The sequence below is a fragment of the Selaginella moellendorffii genome, unplaced genomic scaffold (genome assembly GCF_000143415.4).
Source record: "Selaginella moellendorffii unplaced genomic scaffold, v1.0 SELMOscaffold_71, whole genome shotgun sequence".
Classification (NCBI taxonomy): Eukaryota; Viridiplantae; Streptophyta; class Lycopodiopsida; order Selaginellales; family Selaginellaceae; genus Selaginella; species Selaginella moellendorffii.
This window is the reverse complement of record NW_003314332.1, coordinates 846,493-853,285: the sequence shown is the minus strand read 5'-3', so window position 1 is coordinate 853,285 and position 6,793 is coordinate 846,493. Positions and strand designations below refer to the sequence as shown.

General features: G+C 51.4%; 1 non-coding gene across 1 annotated transcript; it reads right to left on the bottom strand.

Annotated features, from left to right (window-relative positions):
- Positions 1–1,834: 1,834 nt before the first annotated feature.
- LOC112340880 lies at positions 1,835–1,988 on the bottom strand. Its single transcript, XR_002990333.1, has one exon. It is a non-coding gene; the product is annotated as a 5.8S ribosomal RNA (ribosomal RNA).
- Positions 1,989–6,793: the final 4,805 nt, after the last annotated feature.

The following is a 6,793-nucleotide window of genomic DNA, read 5'->3' as shown; positions in this document are numbered from 1 at the left end:
ACGTCCTTTTACCCTTGGTCTGTAGGAATCTCTCTCAGCCAGAGCACTGGAACTAAACACCACGGCGACACAAGGGGCTCTCACTGACTCTGCCCAGGTAGTGCTCGTGATATCGATGGTTCCAGCTTCTAATCATCCGCTTAGAAAAAAGACGGGATGACAGCGACTGGTCCCAACGGCGAGATCCATGAGTCAACGGATAGCGATCAGGTTGAGCATGCTCCTTAGTCCTAATCTTTGGAATTCACTTCTGATGTGTGGCCCGGGCATGTACCTGAGTACATTGGCTCGCGAGCATCAGTCGTGCAAATCTCAGTTCAGTTTTGAAACCTAGCTTCGTACTTTCACAAAATGAGAGATAGAGCTAGTGGAGATTGCATTACTAATCCTCGTCTTCCATGATACAGGTACCCCCTGGACACCCAAACCGTAGGAGGTGACATAGGAATTGTTTAGGGAAATCGTTTTGGTCGTGGTCGGTACCGGGTTACCGGGTGGATGATCCTATGCCTCGGACGAATGTACCGAAAATGGCCTAGTCAATCTGCTTAACCAAAAATGGCCCACTTGGAGCTCGCATTCACGGCCGGGGCTCAACAAAGAACCCCAGCTGCTTTACCTATTTAAAGTTTGAGAATAGGTCGAGGGTGTTTCACCCCCGATGCCTCTAATCATTCGCTTTACCCGATAAAACTCAGCAAGAGCTCCAGCTATCCTGAGGGAAACTTTGGAGGGTACCAGCTACTAGATGGTTCGATTAGTCTTTCGCCCCTATACCCAAGTCTGACAAACGATTTGCACGTCAGTATCGCTACGAGTCTCCACCAGAGTTTCCTTTGGCTTCGCCCTACTCAGGCATAGTTCACCATCTTTTCGGGTCCCAGCAGGTATGCTAACACTCAAACCCTTCTCAAAAGATCAAGGTCAGTCTGTGGTGCACCCCCAAAGGGGATCCCACGAATTAGTTTTTTTTCGCTTGTACGGGTGTAACACCCACAGACTTGCATACATGTTAGACTCCTTGGTCCATGTTTCAAGATGGGTCGGATGGAACACCCAAGTTCCAGCATCTGGCAGGGCACCGGAGCACCCCGCCATTTTCAGAGGCAGCGGCGGCATTGGCAGGGAGCCAGAGGCTCACAAGCCGTTATCCCGCCGCGTCCTCCCATGCTGGACAGCCCCTTGCATTGCTTGGCAGACCAGCTCTTGCCGTTCCACACACAACCAAGGGGCGCACAAGGCATCCATTCTCTTCCCTCCCAACAATTTCAAGCACTTTTTAACTCTCTTTTCAAAGTCCTTTTCATCTTTCTCTTGCGGTACTTGTGCGCTATCGGTCTCTCACCAGTATTTAGCCTTGGATGGAATTTACCACCCACTTAAGGCTGCATTCCCAAATAGCCCGACTCGCCGAAAGAGCCTCGTGATGCAGTAGGGTCCGGGCTAGACGGGGCTCTTAGCCTCTCTGGCATCCTGTTCCAACCCAGTCCGCTGCAGAGGACCCTTCTCTAGACTACAATTTGGGGTGCAGAGACACCCCGATTTCCAAGCTGGGCTCTTTCCGTTTTGCTCGCCGCTACTAGGGAAATCCTTGTTAGTTTCTTTTCCTCTGCTTAGTGATATGCTTAAACTCAGCGGGTTGTCTTGCCTGACCTGAGGTCGTGCACATGAGTGATTCGCCACGAGGTGGGGTGCATGCCATCGATGCCACACGGACAAGTCGGGGGCCACACCATCCACATGCAATCAAGCCAACCGGAACACAAGTCCACGGACGGCCACATTTGCCCCACACTCACACTCACAGAGTGCGCATGAGGCAGCAAATGGTTGTGGACACTCAGGCAGGCATGCCCTTGGGATGAACCTCGGGCACAAGTTGCGTTCAAAACTTCGATGATTCACGGAATTCTGCAATTCACATCACGTATCGCATTTCGCTGCGTTCTTCATCGTTGTGAGAGCCTAGATATCCGTTGCTGAGAGTAACATTTTGTTTTTTTGGCCTGACAGGACCACAAGATCAAAAACAACTAGTTGATAACAATCACGGCCTCCAAGTGTGCCACATCCCCCAGCCAGTGGAAGGAGGAGGCACACATGCCCAAGTTGTAAACCCCTTGGTTTGGACTTCCTAGGTGGTCTCCCAGCCCAGTACTACTCAAGCCCAAGGTCGCTTACACAAGTGCATGCGGCCAGATCGGGTGTCCCGGCCAGCCATGCCTCCGGGCATGGCCCCTCGGGGTACAATATAATGTTCACAGTTTACAGTTTACAGATGTATGTCAATGATCCTTCTGCAGGTTCACCTACGGAAACCTTGTTACAACTTTGTGAGACACAAAATCCCTAGGCCCCAAAGTGGAGCCGGAAAGGGTGCCACGTGGTAGTGGCTGAAGCGAAAGCCAAACGAGCGTAACACGTTTGGACCAAAAGCTCCGACTTGAAAAGTCAAGAGCGGGAGTGAAACTCCCAACGAAGTGCTCGAGGAACGAGCACGAAGCGAGCAAAAGGCGAGGCTCCAAAAAGGGACCCAAAAGGACCAACACATGACACGTGGGAGTGTCCGAGATGGAGTCCGAAGTGGAGTCCGAGGTGGACCCGAGATGGACCCGAGTTGGAGTCCGAAGTGGAGTCCGAGATGGAGTCCGAGGTGGACCCGAGATGGACCCGAGCTGGAGTCTGAAGTGGAGTCCGAGATGGAGTCCGAGGTGGACCCGAGATGGACCCGAGCTGGAGTCCGAAGTGGAGTCCGAGATGGACCCGAGATGGAGTCCGAGATGGAGTCCGAGATGGAGTCCGAGGTGGACCCGAGATGGACCCGAAATGGAGTCCGAGATGGAGTCCGAGATGGACCTGAGATGGAGTCCGAGATGGAGTCCGAGATGGACCCGAGATGGACCCGAGATGGAGTCCGAAATGGAGTCCGAGATGGAGTCCGAGATGGAGTCCGAGATGGAGTCCGAGATGGAGTCCGAGATGGAGTCCGAAGTCGAGACCGAGACCGAGACCGGGACCGAGACCGAGACCGAGACCAAGATCGGGACCGAGACCGAGACCGAGGCCGAGGCCGAGACCAAGCCCGAGCCCGAGTCCGAGTCCGAATCCGAATCCGAGTCCGAGTCCGAGTCCGAGTCCGAGTCCGGAGCCTGAGAGGGTGAAAGCCCAAAGCGTTCGTCTCCCAGACCCTGGGGGGTTTGGTGAGCTCCAAAAGTATAGTAAGGGGGGGAGGACTGCAGTGGAGCCAGTTTGGCCAGGAAAGGCCAGTTTGGCCCAGGAAGGCCAGACCCAGTGTTGGGTGATGAACTGACCACTGGGAAGTCCAAGACTAGAGTGAATACGGACCGACAAGCGGGGTAGCTTGGCGAAGTGTTCAAGAGCCGGCTCTAGTTCCCCCGGGAGATCGACTGGCCGATGCTCCCAGTCCAAGTGTGGGTGGCACTACCTACTTGGATACTAGGCGTGGCTCAACGGAACCTCGCTCTAAGCCCATGGCTAGAGCACCTAAAGGCGATAGGTGGGGAGAGTACCCAGGTGGCTCGCGTAAGGCCACGGTGTTCCGAAATGTCGTCCCAAAGGCCCAGACTGTGGAAAGGAAGAGGAGCAGTCCTCTGGGGTAGTGACCAAGGACACAGTCGTGTGGTGAGGAAGTCCCAGAGGACCGTGGGACTTAGTGGTCGGGCCTGTGGGCCTCGATCCAGTGGCAGTGTTGGCAAACACGGCCAGGGGCAGAAAGGGACTTGGTAGGAACTGACAAAGGGACTTTGGGGAAGGCGATTCCCCAGGTCTGTGGGCATCCTAAGGATGCTAAGGAGTGGATCCAGGATGACCCCTCGTAGACAGATGGCCCAGTCTTGGAGAGACGGGATGGTGATGCAAGTGGTATTGGACCATTTGCACAGCAAAGGTGAATGGGCATGGCCTTAGCGTGACGGGCCGAGATGTCAGTGGTACCTTTGGGTGTCGGTCATGGGATCGGACACGTGGAGCACTTGGACCAAGTGCAAAGGTTGAGTGGCATGGATGCCATTCTCGGGGCTAGCAAGCCCCAAGTCCTGAATTGGACTTATGGAGGTTGTGAATGAGACTCCTCCAAGTGGTCGGAGGTGTGGTTAAGTGACTAAAGTAGAATGGAAAAATTAGTCGCTTACAACTTGGTATCGGAGCTGTTCCTTAGTCCGACTTTTATTGGTGTTCAAGTATATCACCACTAGTGTTGGCATCGGAAGGTCCGAGGAGTGGGCCTATCCTTGAGGAGTAGCAAGTCGGGAAGACATGGCTCTCCATTACAGTTCATGTGTGAACTTGTAGACGAGGTGGTGGATAGAAAAGGGCCAATAATGGAACGACTTTGGGATCTTGGGAACAGTATATAGTTTTCCTCAAAGAGTTGAGGATGTGATCCAGATGAGCGTTTGACTTAGCAAACTGGCTAATGTAGTTGTGGTAAACAACTACAGTTGGGATCACGGGAAAGATAGAGACTCCAAAACAATAAAGGAGTCACAAGATTACCCTCATATAGTTGAGGCCGGTGCTCATAACTTTGAGACCGGAATTGATGACCATGGGAGGTCAAGTATAGGTGAGGACACAAGTCCTCGAAATGGTAACTGAGGTTACCCTTGATAAATGCTGGAACAACCCAAGGAGTTGGGGTGTACTTAGAGATGAGTGGTATTCTCATTGCATGGACAAGTAGTCCTAAGGGGCAAAAGTTGCCCCCAGAGAACAAAATCAAGTGTCGGAGTAACACTTGTGAAAATAGTCCTTTTGAGTAGGACAGGAATGCAAGAAGTGTATTCCAGTGAGCTAGTGCCTCACAAGTAGGACCTTACGGGTCGGTGGATTAACCAAGTCCAAAGTTGCTAGACGACTCAAGTAGAGTCAAGGGATAGTCTTAAAAGGACTGATGGAAGCATTTGGACTGAGGTGTGTTTTACCCCACGAAGGATGGGGGGGGATCATAGGATCCAAGGATGAGAACAGAGGGTATCTCATCGATGGCAAAATGTGCCGTGCTAAAAGTCGTGGGAAAGGTGTTCCCAAATAAAAAACAACTTTGACACAAAGTTGTGTGTGACCTCTATGGTGCCGTGCTAACAAATGGTTGGCATGAGAAAGAGCGGTATTGGTCTTGGCAAAGACTTAGACACAAAGAAAAAGTGTCATAGAGGTAGGCTCGTGGAGCCGATGGTGTGGAGACACCAAATGTGCCAAGGTGTGATACCTTGAGGCTATGTTGTTGGGTTCATGAGGACCCCTTGCCAAAGGAGTCCCAATGGAAATGGGAATGGCAAGGCCTAAGCTGGAAGGCATGCGGTTGGAGTGTGGTGACCCAGATAATGATGGAGGTGTGGAAGCACCAAGCAATGAGTTGTAAGACTTGACAGCTATAGGGCAACTAAGCAAGAGGTGCAAGATAATTGGTTAAGCGGGTAGAAGGTAACTACCCAAGACTTCTTAATGGTATAAAGAAGTTAGATATACCCTTACGGAGGATAAATTGCTTATGTTGCGATGTAGTAAGTCAATGTCATGAAAGGAAATACTCATTGTCAAGGAAGCCGTCATTGGGACACCCGAACACTCTAGAACACCAAGAGGTGGTGTTTGATGTCGCGAGGGCAATGGATAAAGCCCAAGGGACTAAGTCCCTAACGAATGATGGATAGAAGGTGCTATCCAAATGTTCAAGGTTGCGGAGATAGGAGAGGACTGTCTACCCAAGTTGGACAAAGCCAAAAATGGAATTTTGGCAAGGCTAGTGATGGGCATGTAAAGGCCCATAAGCAACAATGTAATCCCAGTGTATGGGATTATAAGCTGAGCATACCCAGATTGAGGAACCACTCCCTGGGCTATTGGGTAGGTTCATCCCTAAGAATACTTGCTAAGGCATGATCGAAAGTGCAAAGCTATCCTCCTGGTCTGGAGGAGAATGACCAAAGGAAAGGTGTGAAGCCAAAAAAGCAAGAAGTAAGGGGATAGAACCGAACCGTAGGAATCAAAGGGCATAACCAAGGTTGGTTATGCCAGCTGGGAGTGGAGAATCAAGTGGGGGCTTGAGGGTGTTGCCGCTAGCAACCGTGATGCCATGGAGAGTCTAAAATATAGAATTGTCCATGTTAGACTATGTGGCATTTGGAAAGCTGGCAAAAAAGGAGGCCTTAGCAAGCTGAGGGACAGAGTTCCTTCAAGGTTCCCAAAGACGATTCTAAGTAGCTTAGTACCTAGAAAGGCCAAGTGTAAATGGTTCATAGAACGCGCGAAATCAGAGTGGCGCAGCAGAAGCGTGGTCTTGAAGCTTGCCATGAGGCAAGGCTATCAAGGTTAGGGAAGTAGTTCCCGAGTGTTCAAAGAGAGGGCTTTGAACGAAAGTCGATGGTCAAGGACTTTCACGCTTATGCAGGAACCATGTTACAGTGGTCGGAGGACTTGCCAAGCGAGATTGGCACGTCGGGGGAACAAATACCCTAGTTGAAGGTGATAACTTCAAAAAGGGTGGGCCATGGGGCCGAGCATGGAGGAGTCCATGCATGATCACAGACATGTCAAGTGAGAGGACTTGGCAGTGTGGAGGAACTAGGTTCCTAAGCTGTGATCTGTAGCGCGCTTTAAAAATAGGTTGGTGCACCGGCGTGGGGAGTCACGCCAGGCATCTTGTGTGATGCCGTCCGTAGATGCATATACGGAGGTTGGGTTCGAGTCCCGACCCTCTAGTGCTTGGGTTCGAGTCCCAAATCACTAGGGCGTGGTGATGGTTTGGAATATGAGGACACTCATATTTCGG